The sequence below is a fragment of the Phoenix dactylifera genome, chromosome 4, assembly GCF_051530095.1.
Source record: "Phoenix dactylifera cultivar Ajwa chromosome 4, Ajwa_hap1_PhDact_Kaust_v1.1, whole genome shotgun sequence".
NCBI lineage: Eukaryota > Viridiplantae > Streptophyta > Magnoliopsida > Arecales > Arecaceae > Phoenix > Phoenix dactylifera.
This window is the reverse complement of record NC_143193.1, coordinates 14,445,776-14,467,340: the sequence shown is the minus strand read 5'-3', so window position 1 is coordinate 14,467,340 and position 21,565 is coordinate 14,445,776.

Here is a 21,565-nt window from a genome sequence, read left to right as displayed (position 1 = left end):
GCAACACAAACATTAGTAATTATACTTCAAGGTTTTGTGATCATCAAAATCAATCTTTAACTCAATCTTTGGGTCATCAGTCTCCCCCTTTTTGATGATGATAAAACTAGGAGTATGTGCAATATAAAATATATTGTGTTCTAGAACTAATGCATAGCTAAGTTGCATGAAGTAGAAAACATATATCTTTAAAATATATGCTTTAGATTTAGATTTAATCAACTTAACATAATCAACACATAAAGCATTATGAGTATATACTCAGATATTTCTCCCCCTTTTTGACAACATCAAAAAGGTTGCAAGATAATAAAACATTAAGCACAAAGATAATGATACTCAAATATTTTTTTTTTATTGTACTCTGATTTTCAGTTAATGCATGTCAAATTATTGCGAGAATATGAATCATATAACTCAAGGCAATAATGTCAGAATAAGATTAATTAGCATAGATCAGAGCCAATTAAGATGATTTCAGAGCAAATTATAATGAGAGCACATCGAATGTGATTCCAAAGATAGTTTTCAAATCAAGTGTAGATGGAACCTTTTTCAAGTTAATTCAAGGAGTATCAAAACTGATATTCAAAGAAGGCACGAATGGAAATCTAACCCCCTTTTAAAGACTTTCTTTTACTCCGTTAAAGAGAAACACATTTTGATACATATAAAAATGAATTGGCACAAAATTGAAGCTCTAAAGAGCAAGCCAATAAGAACTCTTTAGTGAATTTCAAAATAGATTTTCTAATAGAGACAGATGGAATTCGTTTTCAAATAATTTTCAAGACAGCTGATTTTCTGATTTTAAAATCTATAAATCTATCATATATAGCAGCTACTTTTAAATTTGTGTTCACAAGAGATACTCAAGAAAATTCAACACATTATTCTTTCCCTTTTTCATTAAACTAGAGGCTCTTAAAATCAACTGTTTGAATTACAATTTGGTTCATGATTGATGCATAAGATATATTAACCAAATAGCAAGCCTCAAGGTGTATAACAGAGATTTTCAGATTTAAATTTCAGATATTTATAATACATATTAGAGAGTATTAGGATCACTTCTCATTTAGTATTCTTTCTCTCGCCTTTAGTTATGGATTTATGCAATTAAGTTCCATATGATCCCTCCCTCTGAAATTTTCTTTCTCCCCCTTAATTGATCATTCCATTTAAGAGTTTAGAATTTGAAGATAATTTTCAATAAAATATTCAAATTGTTAATCTTGAAAATATGTTTTCTACAAATTTCAGCATATTTTCAACTTAACCCATTGAGAGCATATTTGCAAGTATCAAATCATATTCATTTGAGATAATAAACGCTCTATAGAATTAAACTCAAAGTATAAGCTATATATAATTAAGACAAGTAATGGCAACACAAGGAGGTTCATCAAAATCAATTCATAAAATATTCAATGTATGCATCATATGATGGTGACTTTTGAATAAGATGCAAAATCTAGAGAGATTGATATGTCCAAAGCTCCTCCTCAAAAGATGCATTCTTCTTTAATCATTCTTTTCTTTTTGTTGAATTTCAGATGTTAATGATAAGCGTGAATAAAACTGAAATTCTATGATATTAAGAATGTAAAGTGATCTAGAGTTTTTCAAAATTTATAGCAATCACTCTTTTTCATCTTTCAAGAACAAGTTATGCTTTCTCTTAATCTTTGAGAAAATGTACTGAAATATTAATCAAAAAATAATTCATTTGAAGCTCAAATTTTTTCAAAAGCAATGACATTTTCTTTCTTTTAAGAGTCATTTGAGTGAGTTAAAATATTTCTAGCTTTAGGAGCATTCACTTTCTTCTAAAAATAGCTTTTTCTTTTAGTGATGGAAGCAACAATCATGCAGAAAAGGATATAGAAGATCATTCAAGTGAATGTTTATAGGATTTAATTTCTTACTCATAGATTCACAGCAATGTATACATGAAACATAATAAATCTTTTTAATATCAAAATAAAATCATATTGTTACGGGAGAACTCAGCCACCATGCCCCACGTGACCGACACGCGCGCCCAAGAAGACTACAGCTGCCCCTTGATCCAGTAACCCGACCCCGAGTCGGATATCTTCGGCTTCGCAGCCCGACCCCGAGTCGGCTGCCCCTTGATCCAGTAACCCGACCCCGAGTCGGATATCTTCGGCTTCGCAGCCCGACCCCGAGTCGGCTGCCCCTTGATCCAGTAACCCGACCCCGAGTCGGATATCTTCGGCTTCGCAGCCCGACCCCGAGTCGGCTGCCCCTTGATCCAGCAATCCGACCCCGAGTCGGCAATCTCTCGACAACGACAGGCTGTTCCCCTGAAGCACGCCGCGACCCTCTGCTCCACTACTCCCTGCAACGGTCGTATCCGGCGCTGCTCCACGATCTCCTGTAACAGCCGTACAAAGCGGAGCTCCACTATGCCCTGTCATGGCCGTACCCAGCGCTGCCCCACGACACCCTGTAACGGCCATGTCAGTGGCAACTCCATCGTGCCACACGATGACCAACCCCCAGAAGGACCCCCCAGCCTGGTATATATGCTGCTGGGGGGAGAAGGGGGGAGGTAAGCAAGAACTTCCAGTGCATTCTCCTACTGGCTACAATTATCTCTCCTTCTCCTCCAATCTCCTCTGACTTGATCGTCGGAGGGCCCCCACTACCCCAGTGGTGGTGCGAGGCTTGCTTGCAGGTTTTTCGGTGGAAAGTAGAGCGCAATCAACACCAACCAAGGCGACTCAGACGGAACCCCGTTCACACCGCTGTGCCAATCGTTCTCGGTTTGGACCACCAGCAACACATATATTTAGAAATATTTGTTCGCAATCAAAATCATTGAAAAATACATCATTTAGACCAATTTTAGTACACTTTAGAGATAAAAAATGATATGTTTCAGATGCGTATCAGAGCAAACAACCAAGGCATCAAAATTAATTCTGTTTTTCTTAAGTTAAGATTTTTATTTAGGAATCATATTGAGTTATTCTCCTGAATATTGCGATCATTGAAACATATAACTAAGGTTACAAAAATATAACGATATAAGCATTTTTAAATTAAGTTTAAGCTTTTATACAAAATCGAATTCTGAATTTCATAAAAATTTTTAAGGAGGCTTTTAAAGTTATAATTTGAGATATGTATCTTCTACATTGTAGCTCATCTTAAATCATTACGATTGAAAACATATATTTCAAACATATTAGAGCATATTCAGAATCTTTGTATTTAATGTTGAGTTTTGGTGCGAATTAGAACATTATGTGCCAAAGTTAGGCAAGTTGAAGGATAAAACAAAATCAATTCATTTTTCCTAAATAGAGATATCCTTCTCTTCTTCTTTTTATAAATTTATTCAACTTTTAGATTTCAAAGATGATCGTGAACGACAAATCTGAAATTTCTTCTTAATAATACCAAAAGTTTATGTAGTATTTCAAACATTCAATCAAATTATCCAAGCATGGAACATTACAAAATATTGAGAACCCATAATTCAAAACATCATGCCACATGCAAAATATATTATGTGTTAAGTCATGCATTAAAATATTAAGAACAAGTATGTCAAGGATCAAAATCAATTCTTTTCAAATAAACTCCCCCTATTTAAATATAATCTTGCACTGATTTCATCCTTAAGGTGTATTTTCAAGTGATTAAAACTTGACTTGATTCTTCTTATATACTTTCATTTACTTTGTCATTCATTTTCTCATTTTTTTTGAATTTTTTTTCTTAACCAATTAATGAATATTTTGATTTTGTTTATCGTTTTTACTTTCTTATGCTCTATACTCTATTTGCTTCCTATCCGGTGGAGTTGAAAGGGGCATGAGGTACTACCACTAGCCTCCCTCTTGTGCCGTCCCTAATATACCCTACACCGAATAGTTGGGTCAAATAGTGCCGGGTACTATCACTAGCCTCTCCATTGGCACCATCCCTATGATGAGCAATATAGAAAGGTTAAAATGTTCACTTCAAACTCCTCCTATTTAAGTGTAATTAATTACGGATTTTATCCCTTCCAAAAGAATGCTCACACAAGTCTCACACATGTGCCAAATATATTATGCTTGTTTTGCTTTTCCTTGAGATTGGAGTATTTGCCTTTACTTAGATTTTACTTCTCTTGAATAATGTTCATTTTCTTTTCTTTATCTCTCTCTCTTTTTGTTATTCTCAAGTAATTTACATGAAAGAGCAGAATAAAGAAATAATCTTATGTATCATATAGATGTATATCATGTAAACAATATTTTCATTATGCTCAAGGATTCATAGCTTCTCACAAGTTATTTTAAATCAAAATTTTAAGCATAAACTTGTGTATTCCATGGTTATGACATAGGCAAAGATATATTTTAGTTTGGGCAAACCATGAAACAATTTTTAAAAACATAAGTCAATCAATACATATATAGACATGATATCAAGAAATTAATAATTAAAGACTTTAATCATGCCATAATAAGATTTAAGTTATTGACTTTGCTCAGCTAATTTATGAGAGAGGTATCTAAAACTACCGATTCATTCTGCATTCTTCAAGTCAAATACCTACTAGATTTCTTATGTGTAAACTTTTGGCTAAAGAAAGTTTCCTTTCTTGTTTGCATGTGAATGTTTATTGTATCTTATGTGGAGGTGTCCTTCAAGTTGAAATCTCTCATTTTCTTGCTTAAGGATCGTGCATTATTAACAAAATCTTTTTCTTTCTTGAAGAAAAGTCATTAGTTTCTTCAAGATACAAAACATTCATACAACATATTTCTTAACTAGATGACTCAACATAAGATATGACAATAATTGAATGTTGAGTCACTTTACTCAAGAGATTGCCTAAATATAAGCAAGCACATATCACTTGAACTAATGAGATAGTTTCATTAACCAAGATGGTTCAAGGACAAGCATATGAGGCAATAGGAAGATTCATCAAGGTCAAATCAATTTCTTGTTTTCAAAATCAATTTAGCTTAGATTCTATTTGCTTAAGATAATTATCAATAAGATATGCTAGCTAAGTTTTAATCAAATTATCTTAAACAGTTGTTTCTATCAAAATTCAGATTATGATTCATTTGTTATCAATAGAATATGATTCATTAGAGTTAGATTGAAGTCTTGCACAAGGGCACATAATGAGCATACAATCTGGTCTACTAGCTGTATGATAAAATAATTATTCTATCATGCTTCAATACAGCTTTAAAACAATAGATCTACTTTGCTCATCCTTTTCAAATTCTACAAGATGGGGTCATAGACATACCTTCTTCATGCCAATCTTCTATAAGAGTTTTCTTGTGGACTAACTTTGGTCAATAAAGATCCCCTTTCTTATTTGTCTTAATTTGGAGTTCGAGAGAAAATATTAATTCATTCATCATACATATTTCAAACTCACCTTGCATGAGCTTAGTAAAATCTTCATATAAATCTTCATTAGTAGAACCAAAAATGATGTCATCAATGTATACTTTGAGCAAATAAGATATCACAAATTCTTCTTTTTGATGCATAGATTTATCACTATTACTTTCTATCAAAAAAGTTACTCAAGCTTTTATATCATGCTTTTGGTGCTTGTTCCAAATCACATATTGCTTTATCATATTTGTAATGAATGTTTTCAAATAAGGTGGTTATTTTACATAGATCTTCTTTAATGAAATAACCACATAGGAGTGCATTCTATACATTCATTTGACAGAATATAAAGCTCATAAGTCAAGCAAATGATAATGGTGATCTTTACTTTTAATCATGTAGGAATTTCATCAAGATCTATTTCATCTTCTTTTTGATTGAATCTTTTAGTAGTCACCAATTTTCTTCATTAAGTATATTTCTGAAAAACTCAATTTGGTTCTAATTATTAACAAGTTTTCAGATTTTATCGGCAAGATTTTAAATTCTATCTCTTTCAAAAAATGATTTAGTTTAACTTGACCAATTATAATCTTGTTCATTCTTCTTAAGGTGTTTTAGTTTCAAATTATTATATGTAAGCAAAAAGATTAACCATATACATATATAATCTGATTTTAGTGACTTGATGAAAGATCATTAGTCTCATAAAGAATAAAATGAATTGATATTTCTATAACTAGAATCTTTTCATTGAATATTCTATATGCATTGCTTCATGAATGATATCCAAGGATAGAACTATCTTTATCAGATTTGGCATTATTTTCATAAGAACATATCAAGATAACATGTACGACTGAAAAATATGAAAGATATGCAATAGTTCATTTTCTATTTCTTAGAAGATCAAAAGAAGTTTTCATCAAAAATAGATCTAATAGAAACCATATGTATGACAAGCAGTGATGGTAGCTTTTAACAAAAATCATTTAAGTAGATGACTATCATACACCATTATTTTTTTTCATTTCTTCAAGAATTCTATTAACCTTATTTTACTTATGGTGTCCTTGGTGCTGAAATAATTATATTCAATATTATTTTTTGTATAAACCTTATCAGGATTTTGGTTTTCAACACTGTGCCATGATACTCTTTATCTTCATAGTTTGGAAACCTTTTTCATTTGAAACACTTTTACAAGATTTAGCAAATACAGAAAATACTTCAATTTTATTTGCCAAGAACAAATCCAATGTAAGCTTTTGAAAAACTTAGTGATGGAAACAATATCTTTAGATTTAGAAATTGATTCTTGTTTGTTTTCTTAGTTAACATGCATAGCAAACTTTGACCTTTCAGAAGATAATCTAAGTAAGCCAATGACAAGGTCTTTTGAGATTAAGTGCATACTAGCATGAGTTGATTTTATATGCCAAAAATAGTTTTTTTACTCTTGGTATTCATAATTGATGACCCAAAGATTGATTCATAGATTGATTTTGATGATCACAAAACCTTGAAGTATAGATACTAATGTTTATGTTGCAAGGAGAAAGATATTTATTTTGCAAGGAACATAGCAAGTTGGGAGAACACAAGAAGGCCTCCAAAGCTCTCAAGTTGGAAGAAAGCTACAATTTATTGGCCCAAGCTTAAAGTTCAAAGGATTCAAATTGGAGGAGTAAAATCAAAAGAAAAATTCAAAAGAACAGTCTTCGAGTCGACTCCAGTGAAGTATGAGTCGACTCCGGAGAAGTATGAGTCGACTCCTAGGAGTCACAGGCAGAAAAGTCAGAGAGCAGTTTTCGGGTCTGAGATTCGAGTCGACTCCAGTGGAACGCGAGTCGACTCCCAGCGGTACACACAGAAAAAGTCAGAGAGCGTTTTATGGACTCTGAGATTCGAGTCGACTCCAGTGGAACGCGAGTCGACTCCCAGCGGTACACAAAGAAAAAGGCAGAGAGCGTTTTATGGACTCTGAGATTCGAGTCGACTCCCGCAGTACGCGAGTCGACTCCGAGACTGTGCGACCATCGACAGACAGAAAACCAAGTTACTGCCTCTGAGATTCGAGTCGACTCCCAGACAGCTCGAGTCGACTCCAAGGCAGCGCTACACCAAGATGGCAGAAGGCTGTGTTTCGCAAACTGAGAGCCGAGTCGACTCCAAGGAAGTTCGAGTCGACTCCAAGACTGGACGAGCCAAAAGACAGAGGATCGGGAGTTCGGGCTCTGAGATTCGAGTCGACTCCCAGGACAGTCGAGTCGACTCGAGAGGACAAAATTCAAAATTGGATCCACGAACTTCAGTGGATGAGCCGACTCCGAAATTGCCAAGTCAGCTCCAGAAGTTGGCGAGTCGACTCCAGGTTAAGACGAGTCGACTCCCAGTCGAGGCAAGCACATTAATTCAAATTTGGAACAGTGGCCGAGTCGTCTCCAGTAAAGCACGAGTCGACTCCTGCAACAGGCGAGTCGACTCCTGATCGCACGAGTCGACTCCGATCCCAACGGTAATATTGTCAGGAAATGCAGACTGTGTCCAACGGCTCTTTTTCTTGTCTCTAACGGCTATATTCTTATTTCCACGCCATCTAAAGCTATAAAAACAAGAAGAGAGCTAGGGGAGAACTCATGGAAGTGGGAGAGATCATCTAGGAGAGAGATCTCAAAGAGATTGCAAAGGAAATCTCCCACAAGCACAAAAGGGCCATCCAAAACGAAATAGAGAGAAGAAGAGCATCCAAGTGAATCCGAAAGCTTCCTCTCCATCCGTGTGCTGCCTCGGGGATCCTCTACTTCATGCCAAATCAGAGGAGGATCAAGTAAAGAAGAAGCCGAGCTCCTCCATCTTCAAAACTCGTTTGAGGGCTTCTCTTTACTCTATTTGTTTATATTGTCATATCTGCTTGTTTAAGAAGCTTTGATTTATTTTTATTCTTTGTTTTAATATCTTGTAACTTGATTCAATCAAGGGATTGAATCAAGGGGTTAAAGGTTTGTTGGTGAGCCAAAGGGAAAACCAACGGTGTAAGGTTTGTTGGTGAGCCAAAGGGAAAACCAACGGGATAAAGGTTTGTTGGTGAGCCAAAGGGAAAACCAACGGTGTAAGGTTTGTTGGTGAGCCAAAGGGAAAACCAACGGGATTAAGGGTTTGATTGTGAGCCCGGGAAAACAATCGGGGTTGGTTCTAGTCGGTGAGCCTGGGAAAACCGACCGAGTTCGTTGTGCGCTCGTAAAACAACAAGTTGGGTTGTGAGCTTGTAAAACAACCGGCTGTAATCTGTAGGATTATAGTGAAATTTCCAAGAGGTCTTGGGGAGTGGATGTAGGTGCTGGGGTGCACCGAACCACTATATGTCCTTTGTATTTGTAATGCCTCTTGTTATAGTCTTACTAACACACTTACTTACTTAGATAAATTGCTTGCTTAATTCTTATCTACACATCCTTTAGTTGCAAGCATATTTAATCAAGTCGAAGTTTATACATCATACCCTTACTAAGTTTAACTTTCACTGTGCATCTATACAACTTAGCATAGTTAATCAAAAAGTTTTTAGAAGTAGCATAAAAGTTTTAAAAGACCCAATTCACCCCCCCTCTTGGGTTGTATCTACTGGGCAACAAGTGGTATCAGAGCAGGTGCTCAAATATTATTTGTAGTCTTAACCGACTAGAGCCAAAGATCATGACAACTCAAATAGATAGTTTTCTAGGAGAAGGACAATCAATTGATACACCTCCACTGTTTAATGGTATAAACTACCCACATTGGAAAATACGCATGCGCATTTTCATTCAATCACAAAACTATTATCTATGGAAAATCATAATAAATGACCTTCACACACTCTCTCATATTAATGAGAAGGACTTAGCACAATTAAATGATAATGCTATGAACATATTATATTGTGCTATTCAAGAAACAAAGTTTAATGAAATTTCTGCATGCTTATCTGCTAAGGAGATCTGGGATACTTTAGAAAATATTTATGATAAATCTCAGATTAGCTCTCATATGCTTCAATTATATACTAACAATGAGACTGCAGAAAAGGGTGATGAATCTCCCTCAGTTGAGTCGACTCCAAGTAGCTCAGAGTCGACTCCCAAGTTAGTCGAGTCGACTCCAATAAGGTCCGAGTCGACTCCGAGGCAAATCAGCTTCCTAAAGACAAAGAAGAAGAGGAAGCAAGAAGAAAGGAAGAAAGAGGTAAAGCGCAAGAAAGCCTTGACCAAGAGAAAGTCGGACAAGGAATTGAAAGTTAGGAGCAACAATGAACTACAAGAGGTAACTAACTTATGTCTTATGGTACAAGAAGATAAAGTAGAATCTGAATCTAATCTTACACCAAATGACTTTCATGAAAAATATTCTTATGATGAACTTTTAAATGCTTTTCATGATTTGTATAGTGAATGTAGAAAATTAGCTAGGAAAAATAAAAATCTTAAAAAGCTAAATTTGGAAATTTCAAAAGAAAGAAATTCTATTGCTGAAATACAAGATAAACTAAATTCTGAAAATAAAAGTTTAAGGTCATTTTCAGAAGAATTGATTCAGAAAAATCATAGCTTAATTAAAGAAAATCAAAACTTAAGTAAAGAAATTAATCAATTAAAATCTTTTATTAACAAATTCACCGTAAGTTCAGAACGATTAAAAATGATGTTTGAAAGCCAATATGTTGCTTGTGATAAATCAAAACTTGGCTTGATTCCTTTACTTAACAATAAATCTCTAGAGAAAAAGGTTATCAATTCATCAAGCAAACCATTAAATAAGATAAGTTATTTCAAAAATGAAAAGGATGGAAATAACAACTTTACCTATCGTTCTAGTATAATTAAATCAAATGGTAAAGTTATTACTATTAAACAGATATGGGTTCCAAAAGGAACCATATGTCCTAACTCTCAAGGACTCAAGCAAGCTTGGGTACCCAAAATGAGAAAATAAGGATGTACACATAGGTGTACCAAGGTACCTATGGAACATAAAGAAACTTAAAAAGTTATTAACAAAAAAAAAAATAATAATGAAATCAGTAATTCTTGCATCTCATCATTATTTGTGCTTTAGTATTTGATATGATTTGCTAGTAGTGATCAATTTTGTGATATAGAAAATACTTTTGGAAATATAATCAAATCTCTTCATTTTTTTTAGTATACTTTACTCACTATTGGATAAGTTGCTAAATGATTAATCAATTTATTAAGAATAACTCTATGAATTCTCTATATGCTTGATTGAGAGTTTTTATCCATGGCATTATTGTTCATTGATCATAGATATGAAAATGTGTACTTGGTATATCTTTGAATATATGCATTATAAATACTATGATCAAAGAATTCTTTTTGGCATATAAAATTAACTTATGCTAGTATGGACCTAATCTCAAAAGATCTTGTCATTGGCTTACTTAATTTATCTTCTTAAAGGTCAAAGTTTTGCTATGCATGCTAACTAAGGAAACAACCAAAAATCATTTCTAAATCTAAAGATGTTGTTTCCATCTCTAAGTTTTCAAAAGCTTACATTGGATTTGTTCTTGGAAAATAAACTTGAAAATATTTTCTGTGTTTGCTAAATCTTGTAAAAGTGGTTCAAATGATAAAGGTTTCCAAACTGTGAAGATAAAGAGTATCATGGCACAGTGTTGAAAACCAAAATCCTGATAAAGGTTATACAGAAAATAATATTAAATCCAATGATTTCAGCACCAAGGACACCATAAGCAAAATAGGATTAATAGAATTCTTGAAGAAATGAAAAAGACAATTATGTATGATAGTCATCTACTTAAATAATTTTTAAAAGACTATCATCACTGCTTGTCATACATATGATTTCTATTTTTGATGAAAATTTTGATCTTCTGAAAAATGGAAAATGAACCATTGCATATCTTTTGTATTTTTCAGTCGTACATGTTATTATGAAAATAATGCCAAATCTGATAAAGATATTTCTATCCTTGGATATCATTCATCAAGCAATGCATATAGAATATTCAATGAAAAGATTCTAGTTAAAGAAATATCAATTCAGTTTATTCTTTATGAGACTAATGATTCATTATCAAGATACTAAAATCAAATTATATATGGATATGTTTAATCTTTTACATATGACAATCTGAAAACTTGTTAATAATTAGAACCAAATTGAGTTTTCAGAAATGCACTTAATGAAGAAAAATTGGTGACTACTAAAAGATTCAATCAAGAAAAGATGAATTAGATCTTGATGAAATTCTTGCATGATTAAAAGTAAAGATCACCATTATCATTTGCTTGCTTTATGAGCTTTATATTCTGTCAAATGAATGTGTAGAATATACGTCTATGTGGTTATTTCATTTAAAAAATCTATGTAAAATAACCACCTTATTTGAAAACACTCATTACCATTATGATAAAGCAATATGTGATTTGGAACAAGCATCAAAAGCATGATAGAATAATTATTTCATCATACACCTAATAGACCAGATTGTGTGATCATTATGTGCCCTTATGCAAGACTTCAATCTAACTCTAATGAATCATAATTTATTGATAACAAATGAATCATAATCTGAATTTTGATAGAAACAATTGTTTAAGATAAATTGATTAAAACATAGTTAACATATCTTATTGATAATTATCTTAAGCAAATAGAATCTAAACTAAATTGACTTGAACTATCTTGGTTAATGAATCTATCTCTTTAGTTCAAATGATATGTGCTTGCTTATATTTAGGCAATCTCTTGAGTAAAGTGACTCAACATGCAACTATTATCATATCTTATATTGAGTCATCTAGTTAAAAAATATATATGTTGGATGAATGCTTTGTATCTTAAAGAAACTAATGACCTTTCTTCAAGAAAGAAAAATGAGAAATTTCAACTTGAAGGATATCTTCATGTAAGATACACTAAACATTCACATGCAAACAAGAGAGAGGATCTTCTTCAGCCAAAAGTTCACACATAAGAAATCTAGTTTGGCTTGAAGAACATATAATGAATAGGTAATTTAGATACCCTTCTCACAAATTAGTTGAGCAAAGTCAGTAACTTAAATCCTATTATGGCATGATTAAATTCTTTAATTATTAATTTTTGATATCATGTTTATATATACATATATTGATTGACTTATACTTTTAGAAATTGTTTCATGGTTTGCCCAAACTATAATATATCTTTGCCTATGAAATACACAAGTTTATGCTTAAAATTTTGATTTGAAATAACTTGTGAGAAATTATGAATCCTTGAGCACAATGAAAATGTTGTTTGCATGATATACATCTATATGATACATAAGATTATTTCTTTATTCTGCTCCTTCATGTAAATTACTTGAGAATAACAAAAAGAGAGAGAGATAAAGAAAAGAAAATGGATATTATTCAAGAGATGTAAAATCTAAGCAAAGGCAAATACTCCAATCTTAAGGAAAAGCAAAACAAGCATAATATATTCGGAACATTTGGAAGGGATAAAATTCGTAATTAATTATACTTAAACAGGGAGAGTTTGAAGTGAAATTTATAAATTTTCTATATTGCTCATCATAGGGATGGTGCCAATGGGGAGGCTAGTGGTAGTACCCGGCACTATTTGACCCAACTATTCGGTGTAGGGCATATTAGGGACGGCACAAGAGGGAGGCTAGTGGTAGTACCTCGTGCCCCTTCCCAACTCCACCGGATAGGGAGCAAATAGAGTATAGAGCATAAGAAAGTTATAAATGAAAAACAAAGTAAATGAAAGTAGAATTAAGTCAAATTTTTAATCACTTGAAAACACACTTTAAGGATGAAATCATTGCAAGATTATATTTAAATAGGGGGAGTTTATTTGAAAAGAATTGATTTTGATCCTTGACATTCTTGTTCTTAGTATTTTAATGCATGACTTAACACATGGTATATTTTGCATATGGTATGATGTCTTGATTTATGGATTCTCAATATTTTGTAATGCTCCATGCTTAGATAATTTAATTGAATGTTTGAAATACTGCATAAATTTTTGGGTATTATTGAAAAGAAATTTCAGATTTGTCGTTCACAATCATCTTTAAAATCTGAAAGTTAATTAAATTTGTAAAAAGGAGAAGAGAAAGATATCTCTATTTAGGCAGAATGAATTAATCTTGATCTATCTTTCTACTTGCCTAACTTTGATACATAATGTCCTAATACTTATTAAAATATCCTCCATTGTGTATCGAAACTCAATATTAAATATAAAGATTCTGAAAGTGCTCTAATGTTATTGAAATATGTGTTTTCAATCTTAGTGATTTAAGATGAGCTTCAATGTGAAAGATACATATCTCAAATCATGATTTAAAAGCCTCTATTGAAAATCTTTATAAAATTCAGAATCTGATTTTTAAACTCAATATGATTCCTATATAAAAACTACAGTTTAAGAAAAATAGAATAATTCTGATGCCTTGATTGTTTGACCCGATACGCATCTGAAACATATCATTTCTTATCCTTACAGTGTACCAATATTGGTCCAAATGATGTGTCTTTCGATGATCTTGATTGCAAACAAAAATTTCTAAATATATAATTTTATTTTGATATTAAAAAGAGATTTATTGTGTTTCATGTATACATTGCTGGTGCCCCCACGCAGGATTAAGTAATTGAGTTCTATAAATCTATATACCTCAATGATCATCTATATGTTTTTCTCTCCTACATTCTTCAAGACTTCCATCAGAATATATATAGAGTGAATGATCTTAAAGCTAGAAATATTTCAGCTCACTCAAATGATTCTAAGAGAAAGAAAATGTAAATGCTTTTGAAAGAAACTGAGCTTAAAATGAATCATTTTCTGTTTAATATTTCTATACATTTTCTCTAAGATTAAGAGAAAGCATAACTTGTTCTTGAAGGATTAGAAAGAGTAATTGCCACAAATTTTGAATAATACTAGATTACTCTACATTCTCGATATCATAGAATTTCAGTCTTATTCACGTTTATCATTAAAATCTGAAATTCAACAATAGAAAAGAATGATTAAAGAAGAATGCATCTTTTGAGGGGGAGCTTCAGATATTCAGTATCTTTTTTTTTGGATTGTTTTTAATGAATCTCCTTATATTGCACGACTTGCTTTAATTATATAATGAGTTTATACCTCGAGATGAGTTCTATAAAGGTTGTCTTATCTCAAACCTTGAGTCTTATGAAAATGAGCTGAAACTTATAGAAAATATATTTTTGAGATTGACAATTTTATTGAACATTATCTTCAAATTCTAAACTCTTAAATGGAATGATCAATAGAGGGGGAGAAAGAAAATTTCAGAAGGAGAGGTCTCACGGAACTTAATCGCGTATATCTATAACTAAAGGAGAGAGGAAGAATACAAAATGAAAAATGATCCTAATACTCTCCAATATGTATCATCTGAAATTTAATCTGAAAATCTTTATGATACACCTTGAGGCGTGTTATTTGGTTAGTATATCTTATGCATAAATCATGAACCAAATTGCAAGTTGAGCTTAAAGAGCCTCTAACTTAATGAAAAAGGGGGAGAATAACGTGTAAAATTTTCTTGAGCATCTTTTAGAAAACCTATTTTGATATTCACTAATGAGTCCTAATTGACTTGATCTTTAGAACTTAAATTGTGTGCCAATTCATATTTTTATGTATCAAATTGTGCTTACTTTCTAAAGAAATAAAAGAAAGTCTTTAAAAGAGCTCTAAGATGTATCAAAAAATTGCATGATTTCATATTTTGGTATTTGTGCTCCAATGCTCTTATTATCATAGAAGAACTTTGAAGTCATAGAAGAATTAATGATCCAACATGATGATATGTCTTTCACATATATAAGTTTTGATCTTTTACTCTGAAACTTAGTTAAATTGCTCTCAAAATACTTAATAGATTGGGCAAAAGGTCTTAAATGAACAAGCTTTCATACTTATTGAAGAGGTTAGATTTCCACTCATGTCCTGAATTAACCTAAGGAAGATTCCACCTACACTTGATTAGAAAACTATCTGTGGTATCAAATTAGAAAACCTCTTGAATTCACACTCGATGTGTTCTGCTCTGATCTTTGTGCTTAATGTTTCACTATCTTTTTGATGTTGTCAAAAAGGGGGAGAAATATCTAAGTATATGCTATATATACTCATAATGCTTTATTACTTTGAATTGAATACAAATCAGCTTAAAATTTAAATATGTTAATTGTGTTAAGCTGATTAAATCTAAAGCATTATCATGAAGTATGTTTTTACATATATATGTTTTCTACTTCATGCAACTTAGCTATGTATTACTTCTAGAAATCAATATCTTTTATATTGCATATACTCCAAGTTTTGTCATCATCAAAAAGGGGGAGATTGATGACCCAAAGATTGATTCATAGATTGATTTTGATGATCCCAAAACCTTGAAGTATAGATACTAATGTTTATGTTGCAAGGAGAAAGATATTTATTTTGCAAGGAACATAGCAAGTTGGGAGAACACAAGAAGGCCTCCAAAGCTCTCAAGTTGGAAGAAAGCTACAATTTATTGGCCCAAGCTTAAAGTTCAAAGGATTCAAATTGGAGGAGTAAAATCAAAAGAAAAATTCAAAAGAACAGTCTTCGAGTCGACTCCAGTGAAGTATGAGTCGACTCCGGAGAAGTATGAGTCGACTCCTAGGAGTCACAGGCAGAAAAGTCAGAGAGCAGTTTTCGGGTCTGAGATTCGAGTCGACTCCAGTGGAACGCGAGTCGACTCCCAGCGGTACACACAGAAAAAGTCAGAGAGCGTTTTATGGACTCTGAGATTCGAGTCGACTCCAGTGGAACGCGAGTCGACTCCCAGCGGTACACAAAGAAAAAGGCAGAGAGCGTTTTATGGACTCTGAGATTCGAGTCGACTCCCGCAGTACGCGAGTCGACTCCGAGACTGTGCGACCATCGACAGACAGAAAACCAAGTTACTGCCTCTGAGATTCGAGTCGACTCCCAGACAGCTCGAGTCGACTCCAAGGCAGCGCTACACCAAGATGGCAGAAGGCTGTGTTTCGCAAACTGAGAGCCGAGTCGACTCCAAGGAAGTTCGAGTCGACTCCAAGACTGGACGAGCCAAAAGACAGAGGATCGGGAGTTCGGGCTCTGAGATTCGAGTCGACTCCCAGGACAGTCGAGTCGACTCGAGAGGACAAAATTCAAAATTGGATCCACGGACTTCAGTGGATGAGCCGACTCCGAAATTGCCAAGTCAGCTCCAGAAGTTGGCGAGTCGACTCCAGGTTAAGACGAGTCGACTCCCAGTCGAGGCAAGCACATTAATTCAAATTTGGAACAGTGGCCGAGTCGTCTCCAGTAAAGCACGAGTCGACTCCTGCAACAGGCGAGTCGACTCCTAATCGCGCGAGTCGACTCCGATCCCAACGGTAATATTGTCAGGAAATGCAGACTGTGTCCAACGGCTCTTTTTCTTGTCTCTAACGGCTATATTCTTGTTTCCACGCCATCTAAAGCTATAAAAACAAGAAGAGAGCTAGGGGAGAACTCATGGAAGTGGGAGAGATCATCTAGGAGAGAGATCTCAAAGAGATTGCAAAGAAAATCTCCCACAAGCACAAAAGGGCCATCCAAAACGAAATAGAGAGAAGAAGAGCATCCAAGTGAATCCGAAAGCTTCCTCTCCATCCGTGTGCTGCCTCGGGGATCCTCTACTTCATGCCAAATCAGAGGAGGATCAAGTAAAGAAGAAGCCGAGCTCCTCCATCTTCAAAACTCGTTTGAGGGCTTCTCTTTACTCTATTTGTTTATATTGTCATATCTGCTTGTTTAAGAAGCTTTGATTTGTTTTTATTCTTTGTTTTAATATCTTGTAACTTGATTCAATCAAGGGATTGAATCAAGGGGTTAAAGGTTTGTTGGTGAGCCAAAGGGAAAACCAACGGTGTAAGGTTTGTTGGTGAGCCAAAGGGAAAACCAACGGGATAAAGGTTTGTTGGTGAGCCAAAGGGAAAACCAACGATGTAAGGTTTGTTGGTGAGCCAAAGGGAAAACCAACGGGATTAAGGGTTTGATTGTGAGCCCGGGAAAACAATCGGGGTTGGTTCTAGTCGGTGAGCCTGGAAAAACCGACCGAGTTCGTTGTGCGCTCGTAAAACAACAAGTTGGGTTGTGAGCTTGTAAAACAACCGGCTGTAATCTGTAGGATTATAGTGAAATTCCCAAGAGGTCTTGGGGAGTGGATGTAGGTGCTGGGGTGCACCGAACCACTATATGTCCTTTGTGTTTGTAATGCCTCTTGTTATAGTCTTACTAACACACTTACTTACTTAGATAAATTGCTTGCTTAATTCTTATCTACACATCCTTTAGTTGCAAGCATATTTAATCAAGTCGAAGTTTATACATCATACCCTTACTAAGTTTAACTTTCACTGTGCATCTATACAACTTAGCATAGTTAATCAAAAAGTTTTTAGAAGTAGCATAAAAGTTTTAAAAGACCCAATTCACCCCCCCTCTTGGGTTGTATCTACTGGGCAACAATAATGCATAAAAATATACCAAGTACACATTCTTATGCCTAAGATCAATAAAAGATAATGCCATGGATAAAACTCTCAATCAAGCATATAGAGGACTCAAAAAGATAATGTAAGGAAATTGATTAATCATTAACAAAGTATCCATCAATAAGTAAAGTATAACATAAAAGGATGGAGGAATTTGAATTTATTTCTTCTATTTTAATTGCTTTTCTTGATTATATTTTAAGTTCCATTCTTTAACGTGTGTCTAGAACACCCATTTGTATGAAAGTTCTATTTGTTCCATGGGTATCTTGGCACACCTACATCTACATCCTCATATTTTCATTTTGGGTACCCAAGCTTGCTTGGGTCCTTGATAGTTAGGACATATGGTTCCTTTTGGAATCCAAATCTGTTTAATAGTAATAACTTTACCATTTGATTTAATTGTACTAGAACTATAGGTAAAGTTGTTATGCCCATTCTTTTGATGTTTAAAATACGTTATCCTTTTTGATGATTTGCTTGACGAATTTATAACCTTTTTCTTTAGGGATTCATTGCTAAGCGAAGGAGTCAAGCCAAATTTTGATTTATCAAAAACAACATGTTGGCTTTCAAACATCATTTTTAATCTTTCTGAACTTACAGTGAATTTGTTAATAAAAAATTTTAATTAGTTAATTTCTTTACTTAAGTTTTAATTTTCTTTAATTAAATTTTGATTATTCTGAATTAATTGTTCTGAATTTAACCTTAAGCTTTCATTTTCAGAATTTAGTTTTTTAATATTTTTATTCTTCATAGCTAATTTTCTATATTCACCATACAAATCATGAAAAGCATTTAATAATTCATCATAAGAGAATTCTTCTTGAAAAACATTTGATGTAAAAGTAGATTCAGATTTTACCTTATCTTTTTGTGCCATAAAGCACAAGTTGGTTACCTCCTGTAGTTCTTTGGAGCTAATATCATCATTGTTGCTCCTAACTTTTATTTTCTTGCTTGATTCTTCCTTGGTCAAGGCTTTCTTCCTTTTTATCTCTTTCTTCCTTTCTTCTTGCTTCCTCTTCTTCTTTGTCTTTAGGAAGCTTTTGAATTTTTTTGTTGTTCTTTCTTCCTCGAGTCGACTCAGGTTTACTTGGAGTCGACTCGACTGACTTGAGAGGCGACTCAAGATCTTCGGGAGATATCTCGTTCTCAGAGGCCTAAAAAACGATTCTCTGTCTTTTGAACTAATCTGCCTCGGAGTCGACTCGAGCTTTGTTGGAGTCGACTCGGCTAACTTGGGGGTCGACTCTGAAATACTTGGAGTCGATTCGTTCACAGAGTTTCCAAAACTGAGTCTCTGCCTTTCAGATTGTTTTCTTCTAGGAGTTGACTCGGACAAACTGGGAGTCGACTCGGTTGATGTGGAAGATTCTGCAGTCTCACTGTTAGTATGTAATTGAAGCACATGTGAGCTAATCTGAGATTTATCATAAATAATTTCTAAAGTATCCCAGATTTCTTTAGCAGATAAGCATGCAGAAATCTTATTAAATATAGTTTCATGGATAGCACAATATAGTATGTTCATAGCATTAGCATTCAATTGTGCTAAGTCTTTTTTATTAATAGTTTGAGAGAGTGTGTGAAGGTCATTTATTATGATATTCCATAAATCATAGTTTTGTGATCGAATAAAAATGCGCATGCGTACTTTTCAATGTGTGTAGTTTATGCCATTAAATAGTGGAGGTCTATCAATTAATTGTCCCTCTCCTAGAAAACTATCTATTTGAGTTGTCATGATCTTTGGCTCTTAATCGTGAGATCAACAATTAATCTTAGAGCACCTGCTCTGATACCACTTGTTGCCCAAGGTGACAACCCAAGAGGGGGGGTGAATTGAGTTTTCTAAAAATTATGTTCCCTAATTTTTACTTTGAATTGAATGCAGCGGAATGATAAGATGTTATTTACTTAAGCTCTAGGTAATTACAAGTAAAGCATTGAAAAATTAAGCTAGAGCAATTATACTATGGCTTTAGGGTGCAATTGATCTAAAATTAACTTATAGTTGTATGATCAATTTTAATCTATGTGTATGGTAAGAATGGAGTGGAAGCTAAGCAAATTCTAAACAATCACTTATAACTCTATAGAAAACAAAGCTAGAGATATTACACAATCAAGTATGAATGTAAGGTATGAAATACAAGAGATAAGGCATCACAAATACAAAGATGTATAGTGGTTCAGTGCACCCCAGCACCTACATCCACTTCCCAAGACCTCTTGAGAATTTCACTATAATCCCCCAGATTACAGCCGGTTATTTTACAAGCTCACAACCTAACTTGTTGTTTTCACGAGATCACAACGAACTCGGTCGGTTTTCACAGGCTCACCGACTAGAACCAACCGATTGTTTTCTCGAGTTCACAATCAAACCCAGTTGGTTTTTCCAAAGGCTCACCAACCACAACCTTACAACGATTATTTTCCGGATTCACAATCAACCCAGTTGGTTTTTCCAAAGGCTCACCAACCACAACCTTACAACGTTGGTTTTATACTTGGCTCAACAAACCTTAATCCCTTGATTCAATTCCTTGATTGAATCAAGTTACAAGATATTAGAACAAGAGTTTAAAACAAATACAAGCTTCTTAAATAAGCAGATATAACAATATAAATAAATAGAGTAAAGAGAAGAAGCCCTCAAACAAGTTTTGTAGATGAAGGAACTCAGCTTCTTCTTTACTTGACCCTCTTCTGATTTCGCACGAGGTAGAGGATCACTAAGGCAACACACAGTTGGAGAGGAAGCTTTGGGATTCACTCGGATGCTCTTCTTCTCTCTCTTTTGCTTTGAATGGCCCTTTTGTGCTTTTGGAAGGTTTCTCTTAAAATTTCTTTGAAATCTCTTCCCTATGTGTTCTCTCCCACTTCCTTATCTTCTCCCCTTGCTCTCCCCTTGATTTTATAGCTTTAGAGGGAGTGGGGACAAAAATCTAGCTGTTAGAGACAAAAATAGAGCCGTTGGAGTTGAGAAAAAACTAGCTGTTATGCCTCCCAGCGTGCTCGAGTCGACTCGGCTGAAGTAGGAGTCGACTCGTGAATAAGAGTCTGCCGGCACTGTAGCTGGGAGTCGACTCGAGCACTGTAGCACTGAAGTTGGAGTCGACTCGAGCACTGCGCTGAAAATCAACTCTCTGTCTTTTTGTCTGTTCGGTCGGAGTCGACTCACAGAGACTCGAAGTCGACTCGAGCACTGTTCCTTGAAACTCCAGAGTGCCAGAGTCGACTCTGAACTTCTAGGAGTCGACTTGAGGACTATTCTTTTGAATCTTTCTTTGAATTTGCTCCTCCAACTTGAACCCTTTGAACTTAAAACTTGGGCCAATGAAGTATAACTTTCTTTCAACTTTTTGAGAGCTTTTGAGGCCTTCTTGTATTTTTCCAACTTACTATGTTTCTTGCAAAACAAATTATCTTTTTTCTTGCAACACAAACATTAGTAATTATACTTCAAGGTTTTGTGATCATCAAAATCAATCTTTAACTCAATCTTTGGGTCATCACAATGTATACCTTAGGGTCTAGACTTCCTTCGAAGGAGGGTG